The sequence below is a fragment of the Dreissena polymorpha genome, chromosome 9 (genome assembly GCF_020536995.1).
Source record: "Dreissena polymorpha isolate Duluth1 chromosome 9, UMN_Dpol_1.0, whole genome shotgun sequence".
Taxonomy (NCBI): Eukaryota; Metazoa; Mollusca; class Bivalvia; order Myida; family Dreissenidae; genus Dreissena; species Dreissena polymorpha.
Genome location: NC_068363.1, coordinates 30,958,093 through 30,976,789, shown reverse-complemented (window position 1 = coordinate 30,976,789; position 18,697 = coordinate 30,958,093). Strand labels below are relative to the sequence as shown.

Sequence of the window (18,697 nt, the reverse complement as noted above, 5' to 3'; positions counted from 1 at the left end):
TATTATTTTGGTTATATGTTAATTTTAACGCCAAATAGTATGTAACACTTCGACGTTGTTGCAATTGACGTCATGTGATTGTGACGTCATTTCCTTTATTTAATAACAAAATGTTGATTCCTGATGAAGGTCTAAATTGACCGAAACGTTGAGTCAATGGATATTTAAAAAAATAAAGAAGTTGATTCTCTATTTTATATAATCATTAATTCGATAGTAGTATGGTAATCATATGATTTAAAAAAAACAATATGTAGCTGCGAAAAAAAAATCATGATGAAAAAGGCAATAGAGATGTCAATGAATCATCATCATCATCATCATCATCAGCATCAGCATCAGCAGCAGCAGCATCAACATCAGCATCAGCAGCAGCATCATCCTCCTCATAATCATCATAATCAGAATCCTTCTCCTCCTCCTCCTCCTCCTTCTCCTCCTTCTCCTCCTTCCTCCTCCCATCATCATCATCATCATCATCATCATCATCATCATCATCATCATCATCATCATCATCATCATCATCATCATCATCATCATCATCATCATCATCATCATCATCATCATCATCATCATCATCATCATCATCATCATCATCATCATCATCATCATCATCATCATCATCATCATCATCATCATCATCATCATCATCATCATCATCATCATTCATCATCTTCTTCATTATCGTTATCATCATCATATTCTCTTTAATCTCATCAAATGCATCGTCTTCTTTCCTTTTTACATCAGTATAACTATCAGTATCATCAATATCAATATTACAATTAACAAGAATTAAACAAATAATCAGACATCATCAGTGCAGTGAGTTTACTAATGATGTTTATTCAAGTATCGTAATAACACACACACTGTTTAAGAATACAACAAAACCTTTATCTAGGAGGTAAGAGTTGGATTAAGCTGAAATTGATACATTGTTTTACATCCATAACGTCCATTACGACTAACAATTTAATGAAATGTTAAACTGTACATTTTAATTGTATCCATTATGCGAGCATAAGATGGCAAGAAAACAGCAGTACATTGTTCTGCTACCTAAAGTACTCCATGTTTATTCAAAGGTCCTAATATTTAACTAAACATGACACATTATTACCGCGCGAAATGTTACTAATTTCATTGTTTTTACCGGTTTTGGTTGTTTGAATTGTATTTGTTGTACGTTTGTTTTGGAAATAAGATTGGTTCTCGTAATTTATATGCAAATGCATTGACATAACTTATACCCAACTGACATACACGGAGCCCTTTAGAGTAATAATGAAGTGGATATATACGTTGCTGTTTATTGTTTTGGATGCAAATACAGAATGTCCAAATAAAGTTTAAGCATTAAATGGTATCATACTTTCTTACTTAATGAAATCATCGTTCTGCTGCGTTCTGCTTTATTCTTACTGGGCAACAATTTAATAAGATGAAACTATTTTGAAGCTTACATTGCTTAATATATTTGAAGATTTATTTCTTTAATTGGAGCTTCAGTCTGAGTATAAAACGTCGTTCGAATCAATTTCATATGTAATAAAACAAGTGGATTTCCATAATGCAGCAATATTATTGGATGAAGCGGACAAAACACACATTAACACTCGAAAAGCGTTCTTCGAAATAACCATTTACACAAGTTACGGGCCCACTGATAGATTTGTATTTAGAGAAGCCTATTAAGTCAATATATAAGTTAACATGTGTTCGGCAAAAATGTTCAATTACCATGTGCGATATAGAGGATATTAGTTGGATTGTGTCGCGAGTGATGATATAATATGATATGTACACAGGTGGCGCAGCAACAATTGAACATATATTTGTTTCTATGATCACGAGTGCATTCAACCTGACATTCCACCAAATACAACACAGTTTCTTTTTATTGTATGAGTACAAATGAATATTTCTGTATTTTTGCCATTCCGGACAATACCAATTCCCGTTTGGCGCCCCGAAATGTTATTACAAGTATGTTCAAGTGAAGGTTTTCCGTATATAAACATACTATAAAGAGTAGTCACTCTTGGTACAAGTGGGGCTCCGAATAGGGAAACCAAACAGTTTTGAAAAAAAATCGGAAAAAAATAGGTTAATAATCGATAATGTTCACTGTTATTTTTCATTGTTTAAAACAGTGAAATATCAGTTTTATTTCACTGACATTTCACTATATACCATCAGAAAGCATGAAATAAATATTGTATTTGTTTATTTCGCTTTTTTATATACTGCGCCTCATTAAATCAACATGAAATCGATGAAGTATGTTAATGCAAGTTTGCTGTTAAATCCATAGCATTCAATAGTAAGGCGTACCAATCTTATATTCCAATCAGAGTACGATTTTTATATCATATGCTATGTCTTTTCTCGGCTGAGCGAAAAATACCTTCAGATTTCAATGCAGTTACATATTATTCAGTGTCATAAGGATACTACTTAACTGCGATTACCACTGGATGATAAGATTTTAACATACTAATGCGCAATTATTACATAAATGAAAGTGAGTTTACACATTTATTAATTTATTGTTATTAAATATTACGATATTCTTGTATGCATGTTTATGGTTACGTGATAACATACAGTTAAAGTTCTTCTGTACGTAATTGGGAATAGGATTTAAAAAATGCGTCCCGCGAGCAGGAATTGAACCAGCGACCTAAGGATTACAGTTTCTGAAACCACTACAGTCCTCCGCTCTACCAACTGAGCTATCACGGGATACGTTAAACAAGACGTGATCGATAACGTACGTTCAAAATGTCCCGAACCGAACATTGCAATGCGCCTTACGGAATATGATATGCACATGAAAGCTATTCATCATTTCCGACTGAGCGTTTTATTGAATTGTTAACTCTTGTTTTACTACGAAATCTAATCGCAAGTTTAGCCTCCCCTTGTTTGGTTCGGTTAGTATTCAATTGTGAAAAACAAGTACAGAATTGTATTTATTATTAAGTATTATTTACAAAAAAGAAACTATCGAGTCGCTTCATTTATTCTCATTCGTCATTTTAAGCGAAGTGATGCAAACAGTTATTGTTTCACTCGATTGCATTTTAATGAGCGTCATCACATTCCAACTACAGCGGTTTACGTTCGCTAGTGAGTTTGCGTATGTGCTTTCTTGAACGTGCGTTAATTTATATATGGAACTTTGGTATGTGTTTAATTCTATATAACCTTCTGGCGAACCTTTGGAAGAACAAGTTATTTTAAAATATGTCTCCAAAAAAGTTCAGGAACGGCGGCCATATTAACGTTTCATTTAGTGTAAATGTGTGAACCATTCATGATCTGTTTCATCGTTTAATAAGGATATTCAATGACACAAACCTTCCAAATCTTTAACTATTCCATTACATGTTTCACTTATGTAAACGAGCACACTCAAATGTACCGCACACGATAACAAATTCAACAATGAATTAAACCAAACACTACATTTAATTTTGAGTAGGCATCAACAAATTAGGATCGGTTTAGGAAACAAACAACTTGTGTACTGATATTAAGGGTTTTTATTGTAAATGTTCATGATATAAAGATCCAAGCAGGCCAACATGGATATATTTTAAAGCATGACGGTCTCGGTATATACATCATGTGTGTTATTGCTGTTTTACTAATTGGCGCATACTATAAGCTAGGCGCATAATAATAAAAGCTGAGCACTTTTCACTGCAAGGTTAACTTTTACAAGTAACTCGCATTAATGAAAATGAAACATGTTTTATACATCCTCTTCTGACATAATCAATAATAATATGTTTTTTTTAAGATTATGGTACTGTAAATGATTTTGTATTGTTGCCTATATATTATGGGCCGGAGGCTTTATTATTGAATACATTGAGTTGAGTTAAGTTGAGTTTAGTTGTCAAGCATGATTGGATTTGTCTATACGTAGGCGATGGCTTTAACGGGATTCTTCAGCGAATGCATTCAAATTGCAGGTAAATGATACAGTTGTGTCGACACTTCGTCTTTTTATTTTTGGTACGTTAATACAAAAAAGTGACACTAAAGTATAAAATGTAGTTCCCGCGAGCCGGATTCGAACCAGCGACCAAAGAAAAGCACTTGTTCATGCCAATACTGTCCTCCGCTGTACCAACTGGGGTATAACTGGAGACGTTACATTGTTTAACGTCACGCTCTGATCTATTTTATATTTACAACACTTTATATGACTTTGAATACGTTTAACATAATGACTAATAGTTTTCAGAATAAATCTATTTACTCTCAACTTTTCAATTGCTGGTGTGTGTTTTTATATAAGCAAAGTAAACACACTTATTCTTCGTGTATCTGTCACTTGCACGAAGAAACTGCACGGTATATTGTTTGCACAACCTCTTTGAATATCGATGTGTATATACAATTTTATATACCAATTATATTCTTATTGTTTTTACCCACACCATATTATTACATGACATGTAACCAAACGCTATAATTATGAAGGACAGTAAGACTGTACTAAAATGTTGTATATTTAGAATTAAGTCCCAATCTTTGAAAGTTGTCAGTGGACTGTCAATTGTGTGTGTCACTACTCCAAAAAGATACAGACGGCATCACGACAGTCTTCTCCGTAAAAAATGGTCTTGAAAGACAGAAGAAGTTATTAGACATTCAAAATGCATTCAATTCATAAACAATGTCGGACAGCCATATGTCAGCATCCAAGGAGGTTGGGCCATTGCACAATCAAGAGAATTTAAAGTCGACGTGCATAAATAAATTGAGTTCCCAAATGTCGTCCGAACAAGCCAACATCAAGGCATTGTGTTTTATAAATCTTACGCAAAGAAATCAAAGTCATATAACTAACCTGGAACCAACGATATGACAAAGGTCACGAAAGGAAAGCAGGCAAGTACACAAACCTGATAAATTAATTGCGCAGGGATTGTTATATAACTTGGCTGTTCCCCTTAGAAGTCGGGTGCAATGGAGTCTTAATTAATCTGCATGGCATATGTTTGTGTAATTGGAGACACATGCATCAATAGTGCGGATGAGTATGCGTGAACTTGTATTTCGCTTCACATTAAACATACCAGCTCAAGCAAGTTTGATGCACAAAGTTAACGCATCCTAACTGTTGCCCCACTATTTTATATTACACACATTTGACGTCGTTGATATCGTTCTAGTGTTGTATTTATGCTTTAAATGGCTATTGATGTGTCCCACGGTCGTGCAGATTATCTTTTGCTGACATGGTCGTTCAACTGTTGCAGATAATACTTGAACATGGTCTTTCAATCCATTAGAACGAAAAATAGTCGAAAATGATATATGGAGTTTCAAATATAAATTGTACAAGTGAAAAGAAGACGGATGATGCCTTAACATCGAACGCCAAAACTAACGTTACATATTCCGTTATCATTAAATACTATGCGGATAAATAAGCACTGAGTATGTGAGTGAACGTGATGTCCAATGATTCATACATCTTACGCTAAAGTTATAATCTTCAATGAAATATATACCGATATGGACAAATATAATATTAAAGCACACAACAGAACGCCGGTCGTTTTCCTAAATTGTCCAGAACCATCTAAAGTTTGGGTGGTCAAACATCTTATATAATTGTCAAAAGCTCATTTAATCAAGATAGATAAAATCAAACATTAAAACCAACGAAAGGGGACGTTCCCCGATTTCGTCATGTGATGATTTACTACAAATATGGATACACCATAGGCATGTCATGAATGCATTTTCGTTTTCAGCAAAAACTAAACTTGCTAAACGACATGCTGAACCATTTATGTTATTTTTCAACAATGTTGTTGTTGTATTTTAATGTGAATCGTCTAGAACTTCTTTTTTGCATCCATAACACAATAATAACACAATAATAAACGCCTCGATTGCTTACTATATTGCACTCTAATAAGACGAAGTACGAAAACATTTGGCGTTCGAAATGCATACCATTCTTAAAGTGATATTATGGGCATCTAAAAGTTTATAGGTGTCTATCGCAACCGTTGTTTATTTTTGGTGTTTTCACTTCATATACACTTATATTTATTAATGCAGCATCAACATACTAAAACAATATCCCGGAAAGAAAAAAAATAATGCATTTGGATATCAACCGTACTTTCGTTTAACAACTGAACACGCATGTACAATGTGAACCTAAATTTAGTTTTAGTGCAGATTCGTTTATACGACACAAAGACACCATTTTGCTTAACGGATCATTTCGGCTTACAGGACTGGGTGGGTCACGTAAAATATATCAGATAAAATATATTTTTTATAAACAACTGGTAGCAAGATGAGATGCAGATAATTGGTCAGTAACCACATTTTAACTTACTCTTTTGACCTGTTAATTCTTTTCAGCTCAATTCAACAGTGAAAAATGCCTATAATATCACTTTAATAGGCAAACATATTTACATATTTCGGGATTCGTTGTTTGATAAAGACAAGGAAGTAAACCAGATAACAACTCGTGCCATAGAAGCTGTAATGACTCAGATAAGATAACACTCGATCGCCAGAATACTATTGTTATCAAGCGCATTTGAACTTAACCCTACCTCACACTTTCATAATTCGTGTTACGAATGGGAAAACACCTGTACACATAAAGCATTCACGAAGGGTAAGTTTTTCAACCAAAAGTTCATGTTGATGTTCTGCATTTGCAATGAACATGCATGTACTTGAATGTATTTCAATTGCAATTGTCATAAATGCCATGGATGTAATCATAAAGCTATGCACAATTATTTTTAAATATTTATATACGAACATGAAACCAATGGGTGAGTTTAAAATATCAATCAAGATCATGCGAGGCTTAGACAGAGATGGGTGTCGAGCGCTGACATGTTTCTCGTGGAACATTTTAAGCCTGATATTTACTCCATACTCACCTTATATATTTTAACTAAGATGTATGTGTTCTTTATATTCTTTCCTTATCAATTATAAACGGACGTACAAAATGGTCGAATATGAAATTATATAGATGGCTTTTATTGTTAAAAAAATCTTCTATTACAAATTAAAGAAATCATAGCTTTCAAAACATAAAGAACGTATACATGTGCTAGAAAATGATAATATAGAGCTTTAGTATGTATACACTCAGGTCCCGAAAACTTGCGTACGAATGGCGTTTTTAACAGGTCTTGGTGTTTTTGACGTTATTATTGTTCGTCTTGACCTGATAGGTTTAGAAATGTTGGATAATAATAGACCCAGTATGCATGTTGCAAGTAAAATGTTGAATGAACTATTGATTGGAGTATGCTTACTCGCTTTCATTTAAATACAGCCACTATCTTATGAATAATAAAATTGTACCAACTTTGAAGAATATCGCTCTGAGTGACAATTCACGTTAAACATACTGATTTTGGCGCAATTGCTTTCGTTGCAAAGCAACTTCCTTTAAAGGGATCTTTTCACGGTTTGGTAAATTGACAAAATTGAAAAAAGTTGTTTCAGATTCGCAAATTTTCGGTTTAGTTATGATATTTGGGAAGAAAAAGTATTACTGAACATTTGCCATGGTCTAATATAGCCATTATATGCATCTTTTGACGATTTAAAAACCTAAACATTATAAACCGTTGCAACGCGAAATGATTGAATAATTTGGAGAGTTCTGTTGTTGTCGTTTAAATTTGTGAAACTACGAAGATTGCCTGTATAACGTATAAAATACGCATTTTGTATGCTTGGAAGGATAGCTCAGTTGGCTAATGTGTTTTTACTTCAGGATTCCGGGGGTCACTGGTTCGAGTCCTGCTGCGGGCTACTTTTTTTTCTTTTTAAAATTTTATTTTTGATTTTTTACTGGAGCTTTTAAAATTTAATGTTTACATTTATCAATATCAAGCATTTAATGACAAACTTCAAAACATGCCAAAATCTGTGAAAAGGCCCCTTTAAACAAAAAATACTATTCTGAAAGTGTCGTCCCAAAATAGCCGTTGACGACTGCACAGGCTTATATGGGGCGACACTTAACACTCATGCAGTAAGTCCAGTTTTCCCAGAAAGAAATTCAAGTTTGTTTGGGTTGACCTAATAATCTTTTGCTGAATCATCATGCAAAACAACACAATATCAAATAACATTTGAACAATTATTCATTTTTAACATCTACCGTTACCAATAAAAGTACACAATTTTACTTTTTTTAATTCATTTAATATGTACGCAAAAATATGAAATGTCAGTTAATGATTTGGGATATATATGTTGGACTTTTCATCCTCTATATAAATCAATACCATTCTTCTGAAGTGTTATTACCTTCTACACTCATATTACTTAAAAACAAATTTGTATGTGCTTTTTGGAGCGCAATATTTACATCACAATGGATAATGATTAAAACAACATTTTAAATCGAACCGTTTTTGCACTGTGCATACAAAATATATGCCACAATTGTAAATAAATTAACAGTTTCGCTCATTACTTGAGCCGCGGCGAATTCCCAACCCGGAAGACTGGCAAGATAAAGATCAACACTGTTAAAGAGATTTTCTCCTCAACAGGTCATTATAGTTACCGAAGTAAAAATTTGTTAATGTACTCATCGTTCTCTCGAGGTAACTCTATTTGTGTCATCTGATGTCCTATATTCTAGTTCTGAAACATCGCCTGCTAACTGATATTTACGGGTTTTCCCACATTTATATTTTTTATTAAAGCATTTTGGCACTTTCGATTTAACTTTTCTGTGCGATTTCATATATATGCAAGGGACCTTAACAATAAGTGTCGAAATAGATAAATATAAGCAGAAATGATTATGTACCATGCTCAGATCGTTGCGAATAACTTTGAATGAAAACGCTATACCACACGAACTTGTTAATCGATTTGACTGAGTTTTATAAACACATAAGAAACATGTAACAGTTTTAAGCAATACAACCTTCATAAAAAATAACCATTTGTTTTCGTTAATTTTATTTAATCATGAACATCAACAGTACGTGTTTTATTATACATTTTACCGGTACGCATATAGAAAGGTTATTATTGGTCTCTGTAGATGATTGGTTTTAATTCACGAGAGATCATAACAAATATATACGAGTGTATCAGGAGTGGCGAAGCCACGAGTGAGAATATGTATTTTAAATGATTACGATGGAATACAAAATGAGAATATACCGAAAACCAAGATATGTACTTGTTATGTATTGCTTTTCATATTAAAGAATCCCGAAGGCGAATTTCGAAGGAACAATCACAAAATGACGCATAACAACACGACTTCATTTTAACTTTATTCCGTCACTGTTTCAAACAGTGAGTTATCGGTTCCAGATAACTTACATTTAATAGAACGCACTGACAAGATTTTAAACAAAATATATGTAAAACAAAAAACAACTGAATAATGATATGTTAAAAGAAGGTACGCTTCAACTTATTTTACGTTTTCTTGATTACCTAACACTTCAAAGCTATTCTGATATAGAAATAATAATAATAAAAAAATATCTGTGAAGAAAATCCGTTAACTATCAATTTATGTTTACGCTAAAAACAGTACATATAACACAAGAACGTAAATGAAAACACATATATCAAGCTTTTGTTGTGACTTATCAAATGCGTCGGACGAAATACAATGAATGATGCCATATCTAATGAGATGCATGTTTGAAAAGGTTACTTGTTAGTAAATATACTCTTAGAACACTAGCAAACAAATTACATGACATAACTATATGATAAAATCAATTTGATTTATACAGCTATTAAACATGTGCATTGATCACTCTTGACACAATAGTGCCATCAACATGTTTGTGTTGACTACCTTATTAAACAATAATTTTGTTTCTTCTAACAATCACTATTTTATTTTCCTTTGAAACAATCAAAGAAAGAGCGTTGTCGTTTTTGTTCCTTTGGTGTGGGGACATGGAGTCCAAAGGAAGCCCTGCGTTTCCCAATATGCAGTTCGGAATGCCAAGCGTTAAGCGGAGGGCGAACGGAACCGTAGTGTTCCTGCCCAGGGACATCTAGGCGCCAGTTACTATCGAGTTGCGTATACTCATTTCGTTGTGCAAATCGTACTAACGGTTGGCCGACAACTGTTTTAGCAAAAGTTAGATCCATATCTGCAGGAATGCTAAATCTCAAAGGTCTGTGTTGTTGTTTTTTCTCCCTGCAGTCCGAAGAGGGAAATGAATTCGCAAGTCTTTTACGCTGCTCGTGCATTTGCAGATGTTTACTTCGGTCTGGGTACCGAAGGATAACATGACTTTCATTTCTTGGATATGTGGATTGATGTCGATCTGTTAAATTACCAGCAGCAAAACCATTTCTCGATTCAACCTCAACTGATTCATAATGTGCAATAGATGTGGCGTTGTGAAATGTTTTCAGTCGCGCGTTTTGATGGAATTGAGCATGTAACATTCAGTTTCGTGCTTATGCCATCAATAGCATCTTCGATCGAAGGATAACATTCTTGCTGTCGTTTTAGGCTAGCGACCGACTTTGACATTTGTGTTTTCATATGATTTATTTTATGTTCAAGTAAATACTTATATATGTCATTCCCTATCAGTTTAATACCATCAAATTGCTTTTGCAAAGTAACTAGGACAGCCTTAAACTCCCCTATGTCTTTTTTACAGCTCGCCTTTGTTTCATTTACACGCTGTTCAGTCGCGTCAATTAGTTTTATCCCGATATCATCAACACATGTTCGCGTTCTTCCGAATGTCGTTCGATTTCAGCGAGTTGTTTACTAAATGAAATCAGCTCACCAAAGGCTTCAACATTGCCTCGCGATGTTAACTCTTCAAGTGTTACTACACGATTGCAAGACCTATGCTCCCCAAATACGGATACGCATTTTTCACAGCAGACAAAATTGTGGTTGTAACATATGTACCGCACGGTTTCCGAGGAATGATTTCTACACTTTGCCAACTTTGAAATAGACATTATTTTTTTATAATGTTCGTTTAGTTCGTATGCGTCTTTGAAGACTTTGATTTTGTGATGACGGCTTGTTTTGTTAACAGTGTGCGATGTGGAACACGCTGGGCAAAGATTTTCGTTACATTCCATGCAAAATTCCGTGCAGTTAGGTTCTCTTTTGTCCGTTCGTAAACATTGTTTACACATGACCATCCCGTTAAAGTCCGCATACATGGTGAATATATTGAATCGTGTCATAACTTTGATATCTTTACTTTAATTTCACAACTTGATTGTAAAAGATTAAACTCAATATAACGATTTTACAAATACAATTATATAGTACCAACTGACGAATCATAGTTACGCTATACACATAAATCGATCTTTTCGCGTAAGATTGAGATTTGATATTGCCTGTACATAGGCATGGCTGTTAAATGCTAGACGCGTGGATCGGATCGTATAACAAAAGTCAGCACAGTTTTTTTTAACGGAATCCCACAGTTTTTAGTTGTTCGCGTAGCGAACAGCTAATGTTGTTACTGAAAAGTGCAAGTTCATGTCAGTTCGGCCCATCTACGGAAAGCCTAATACCCGCCACATATGCCGTATCCGCGCGAGAAAGAGTTGTACAATTTATGATAGAGGTTTGAGTTATCCAAATATATTCATTTAATAATGGAAACATTATGTGAATATCGTGTTACATGGAATATTTTTGAACGGAGCTTATATAGAAAAGAATCAATAAACAATGTTTTATTATACGGGTCGCGGAAGAAATTATTTATGAATGATTAAAATAGTCTACTATCTGCTGCGTCTTAATGACGTAGTACAGGTCATTCATAATCCGAGGCTATTAATAGATTCGGGAAAACAATGCAATAATATAAGGTTACGCTTGTTTATATTCTCAATTTATAAAACGTTGAACATGAGTTTAACAATAACTCTAGGGATACGATAGACAACAACAACAATGCTTCATAATCGCTGAAACCGAATTAAAAAAAATAATTATAAAAAGTATCATCTGTTTTGTAATCTCGTTCATGCTTCAACAGCGGGGTTAAATTATATATTCTGGAAAACGTTCTTTTGTTCTCAACAGATAGCGGCGATCTTTTGTATTTACGGGTGCTGTCAACGAAATAGTAGAATGTTACGCTTGTTGATATTCACAATTCTCAATTTATGAAAACATTCAAATGGAGTTCACCAATTACTACAGATATACTATAGACAACATCAAAAATATATAATATAATTTATAATCGCTAAAACCGAACATTATACAACAACTGAATATAACAAGAAATATCTTTTAAAAAGGTAGTCGGCGTAAATGCTGACTTTGAAATAAAGTTTGCAATTTACGTTTCTAAATAAATAAACTGAAAACAAAAGCGCATGAAATGTGTGCTATCGTTGTTCAAACCACAAATTAGTGTAAGTAGATAAAAATTATACTACGGGAGTGCACATCATGACTTATTATGAGTTTATTTCTTCACTATTGAAATACATCGTATATTAATATCTGATTGAAACGCAGTTTTCTTTCGACACATATAAAACACACTTAAAATCTCATTGCGAATTGTGAATGGAACATTTTAGAACAAAGCTTTTCGATACAAAATTGAATTCAAAATAGAAAACGTGTAAATGAGGTCAGTCTATCAAGGCGTTCAGAAACGATTTCCAGACGAGCTGACCGAGTACGGCAAACATTGTGGTTGGATAATTAAACGAGTTTGCTCTGATCTTTACACTATACTATTTCGGTAATGTTTGTTTTCTCATCTTGAGAGCAAAACTGTGTTTATCGATAGTCAATTATATATTCCCCGGACGATTTAGTGAACGAGTACTGACAATGAAATTCTGCAAGATAGGTTTAACGCGTAATTGTAACTGGGTCACAATTTGTGTCATTTGAACATACAGAGAGTAGTCCGGAATTCCTTACACTGAACAGTGCTACATCCTTTGCGCTGAGCACAGACACGGCGATGAAGCCAAAGTTCAGAGGTTTTATCTCGAATCAGCATATGAAATATTCGAAAATATTCACGCATGTCTGCTGGCGTTATTTAAAAGTCATTTAAGGTAAAAAGCTGGGTAAACCATCTACGCCGAAAGCGCATAAGTGCTCTATTCCTATGTTTAGGTCAGAGTTGTTGACACAGTGTGAACTGCTAGGGTAACAAGTAATGCATAAGCAACAAAGTACGTGTCAACAGGTCTGTCTTTATGACTACCTAATTCGTGAGTAAAAAGTATTGCTCGCAGATTTATTTTTTATTTATGTTCATCAATTATCTAATTGTATATTTTGGATTTGTATATGGTGTTAACATCAAGTTTTGTACAGGGAATTTGTATCATGAAATTATATTAGTAGTGAGATAGGTATTTGATATTCCAACAATATTCATTCAATATGATGGTGATTGCAAATTGTCTTTATATTCAGTTCTCATTTCCATTTTCATCATGTTTTGTATGCTTTAAGAACGTCCAAAGAGGGTCATGTTGTTGTTATTTTGTCTAAGTTATCTCTATGAAAAAAATAGGATGATGACAAGTGCACACAAATCTCGACCCGTGCGTTATGACACATTCTTTATTTATTTTGAATGGCGTGCGTTTATTTCAAACTTGCGATTAATTTTGAAAAATGAGTTGCTTCTTAAATTATGCAATAGTGAACAACTTCAGTGCCTTCAGCGCTTTGATTATGCTTGTTTTAAATATATTTGTCATATTGAAATAAAACCAAACGACTGATACAACTTATTGTATAACAAATTTACCAATCAATCAATCTATCTATCTATATATCTGTCGGTCTGTCTGTCTGTCTGTCTGTCTGTCTGCTGTCTGTCTTTCTGTCTTTCTTTCTGTCTGTCTTTCTGTCTGTCTGTCTGTCTGTCTGTCTGTCTGTCTGTCTGTCTGTCTGTCTGTCTGTCTGTCTGTCTGTCTGTCTGTCTGTCTGTCTGTCTGTCTGTCTGTCTGTCTGTCTGTCTGTCTGTCTGTCTGTCTGTCCGTCCGTCCGTCCGTCCGCCCGTCCGCCCGTCCGTCTGTCTGTCCATCTGTCTGAATTTAAAACAACATGTACGATTACAACATTGGGCTTGTCAATTTGTGCATGTTCACGATAATATCCTAATTAGTTAAATCTCGAGATACACATAATTGACAAGAGCTTTTCCAAAAATTAAGGCAAATTCATATAAATTCATAATTCATCAACAAGATGGATTTGCGATGTTTCTGTATTATTGTTTACGTTACAATTTGTTACAGACTGTAAAATGACAACGTTGTGTTAGAATATTGCAGGTAATATTTTGATTATTATTTACAACCAAGATAAGTAAACAAACAGCTCAAATCAAATGAAATAGAACCTCGCTGAAAAAGACAAAAGCAATGAAGTTCAGGAGGCATTCAAATACATTGAGATCGGACAAATATGGTTCTATAACATAACCATTATTTTGTCAGTACCTTATGATACGCACTCCTATAGATACAAGTTACCAATAGTTGATGCAATTGTGTTTATATATCACCACAATTTGTCTCCATAATACGACATATTAACATAACTCTATGTACTTATTTATATATTTTTTAATTGTTTTACACTTCCCTCGCTTCTATACGTGTTTTGCTAATAATGATTTGTATTTAGTATTTTTTGAATCTATGACGTTTTATTTGAATTTGTCGTTGGTCAAACTGTGAACAAGTCATTTTGATGTGGGAGAAAATCAAATGATGACGTTGATGTCTTATATATAGCCTTAACATGATGGCAGTGCTGTTTATATTCTTCAATTGAGTTAACGTTGCAAGTTTTGTTTTAGGCACAATTGGTTTCATGAGTAATAAATCGACCTATTTTGCTGTGTGTATATAACAACGACTTAGTTACAAGGAAGTCTTCCGGGTATGATGTAAAGGTGGTTATACCCATGACAAATGGGTTTCATAACACATCTCATTTAACTACAAAGTGAATCAAGATATCACTACAATGTCTTGATAGATAGCTGTTCGATGTTAGACACCTGACTTAATATTAAATCAGTTTTGCGTTTTGTCGTTGGGTTTAATAACATAGTTTTGCAATCGTTTATCTTGTAACCGTGTAAGGTTTCAATAAAGCTGCGCCTGATTATAACATGTGCGTAACACCACACCAAGACCAGTAAATCCCCTCAAAATTCGCCACGTGACGTGTTTGTAATAATACTTGAAAAACCAATATTGAAACAATAGAACTTATAGCTATAACCTTAATTACAAACACTATGTATGAATGCGGATTGTCAAAACACAGATAAGTGGACTGTTGTATTGATAAAATTTGATAAGATGACAGAATGAGAAAACAGTTTAAATAAATAACCATAGATAAATAAAACATCTTAATCAATAAAAGCATTAGTATAACTTCCCTGCTGTGTTCTAACTAAAACGAAACGGCTTTATCCGCATTTTGAAACGAACTTAATTGGAACGGCGTTTATATACAGTTGTTATCAAGGAACTAAACCGAAACTACGTTATGTTGTGAAAAAAGAAACTAAACTTGAACGGCGTTATTCGATTTTTTTTAATCGGAACTCAACCGGAGCGGCGCTATCCGCTTTTATTTCATAGGATCTTAACCGGAACGGCGATAATGCAGTTGTTAAACTAGGAAAATTTACCGGAACGGCGTTATCCGCATGTATTAAAAAGTCAAGGATAAAAATCAGAACGGCGTTTTATGCAGTTGTTAAAATATAAACTTTACCGGAACGGCGTATTACAAAGTTGTTTAAACTGGACCAAAACCAGAACGGCGTTTTCCGCAGCTGCTTTATAGGACCAACACCGACACAGCCCTTTCCGCAGATGTCAAATAGTAACTTAACCGAAACGGCTTTTAACGAAGTTTTTAAATAATCACTTGACCGGAACATCTTTATCCGCAGCTATAATATGCGAACTTATCCGGAATTAATCCGTATTTGCGTAATAAGAACTAAACTGGAACTGCGCTGATCGCAGTTGCTAAATAGGAGCAAACTAAAACGGCTCTTTCCGCTGTTGTTAAATATACACTAAACCGTGAAAGCTTTATCCGGTGTTGTTCAATATTTACTAAACGGGACAGTTTTATCCGCAGTTGTAGAGCACGAACTAAACGAGAAAGACTTAGTTAGTAAATAGGATCAAATCATGAATGGCTTTATCCGCAGTTATAACATTGGACTAAACCGCAACGGCCCTATCAACAGTTGTAGAATATGCACGCATCGGTTCGAAACATTGATGTATTAATGTTACCATCAAATGTAGGTGGCAGTTTTTTGTGATTTTTTTTTGGAAATAGGTTAACGTTCACACTTACTCTAAAAAAAGAAAAACAATATATAATATATGATGTGTAAATATTTCAAAATTGAAATAGATTCATTACTGACCGGTTGCAATCCTTTTAAGTAACTTGGACAATTCCAAAGTGCATTTAGAATACAAACAGAACAATTTAAAGTTCCTGATATTCGATCGTTTGCAGTGATTGACATATGAAGCACATTATTTAAATATAATTATTATGTGTAGTTGACAATAAAAAAAAACATATGCTACTCTCCATGTAATTGCCTTAATTAGTTAAATCAGGATATGTTCAATTTACGTTATACTGTAAGTAGCCAGCGTCCAAAGAGTATTCTTCGTGCGTTGTTTCTATTTTAACTTGAATTCTTCCCGTGGGTCATTTTATAATAAATTGCCTCGTATAAGATGACAGGTATTGCTATATAAATTCCTGTTTATGTAGAATAAGTTACGAGCTTAAAATAAAACTCGCACTGCTTAATTTTACTCTCGCCATTAAGGTTCCCTGTTGATATTGAGCGCAAAATAATTTGTGTTCATGACTTTATTATGATTATATTACAAGACGTTGATTTTACTGAACACTTTTTTAATAGTTTAAATGAATTAATAACGTTTTTGTACGAAAGCGCTTGTTATTATATCGTCATTAGTATAGACCTTGTAATGGTTGTTCCATTGCAAGAGATTAATCGACGAATCGATTCATTATTACATATATCGTAAATGACGCCCCTGAACATACTGCGTTTACAGTAAATGATCATCAACATCATCATCATCATCATCATCATCATCATCATCATCATCATCATCATCATCATCATCATCATCATCATCATCATCATCATCATCATCATCATCATCATCATCATCGTCATCATCGTCATCATCGTCATCATCGTCATCATCGTCATCGTCATCGTTATCTTCACCATATGCTTTTTTATCTCATCATGTGCATCGTCTTCTTTTCTTTTTACATCAGTATGACTATCAGTATCATCAATATCAATATCACACTTTACAAAAATTATAAAAATGATCATACACCATCATCAGTGCATTGAGTTTACTTATGATGTTTATTCAAAGTATCATAATAACACACAATGTGCATGGATACGACAAACCCTTTATCTAGGAGGTAAGAGTTGGATTTAGCTGAACTTGATGCATCGTTTTACATCTTTTATCGTGTTCATTACGACTAACAATTTAATGAAATTTTAAACTGTACAGTTTAATTGTATCCATAAAGCGAGCATACGGTGACAAGATAACAACAGTGAATTGTACTGCTATCAAAGTACTCCAAGCTTATTCAAAGGTCGCAATACAGAACTCAACATGACACATTATTGCATTGCAACATGTTACTTATTTCATTGTTTTTTTTTCGGTTTTGGTCGTTTGAGTTGTATTTGTTGTTCTTTTTTTTGTAATTAAAATGGTTCTGGTAATTTATATTCAAATGCATTGACATAGCTTATACCCAACTGACATACACGAAACCATTAAGGATAATAATTAAGTGGACATATACGTTGCTGTTAATTGTTTTGGATGCAAAGACATAATTCGCCAAATATTGTTAAAGCATTAAATGGTATCATACAAATATACTAAATGAAGTAATCGTTCTTCTCTGTTCTGCTTTATCCTAAATGGGCAACACTTCAATAAGATTATATGAAATATTGTAAAGCTTACATTGTGTCCGCAAAGCCCACGTGTCTTGTGTATGTGCTTTTAAACTATTTGTTTTCATCTTTGTTAACCCAACATATTTTAAGCCATGCCTATTTTTCTTGAACAGCTCAAAAACACAGCATTATGGATTCTGGCCTTTCCTTAAACGAAAATGTCATTTTCCAAACAGCCTGATTAATATATTTGCAGATTTATATCTTTAATTGGAGCTTCAGTCTAGATACAAAACGTCATTCACACCGATTTAATATGTAAAAAAACAAGTGGATTTCCATAATGCAGCAATATTACTGGATGAAGCAGACAAAACACACATTAACACTCGAAAAGCGTACTTCGAAATAACCATTTACACACGTTAAGGGCCCACTGATAGATTTGTATTTGGAGAAGCCTATTCAGTCAATAAATAAGTTTACATGTGTTCTGCAAACATGTTTAATTACCATGTACGACATGGAGAATATCTGTTGGATTGTGTGGAATATCGATTTTATTTCACGAGTGATGATATAATATGATATGTACACAAGTGGCGCAGCCACAAGTGAACATATATTTGTTTCTATGATCACAAGTGCATTCAACCTGA

The 18,697-nt window shown here is 33.9% G+C and overlaps 1 non-coding gene across 1 annotated transcript; it reads right to left on the bottom strand.

Moving 5' to 3' along the window:
- Positions 1-2,658: 2,658 nt before the first annotated feature.
- Trnay-gua (transfer RNA tyrosine (anticodon GUA)) lies at positions 2,659-2,748 on the bottom strand. Its single transcript is given in 2 exon segments — positions 2,659-2,694; positions 2,712-2,748. It is a non-coding gene; the product is annotated as a tRNA-Tyr (tRNA).
- Between the last annotated feature and the right edge of the window lie 15,949 nt (positions 2,749-18,697).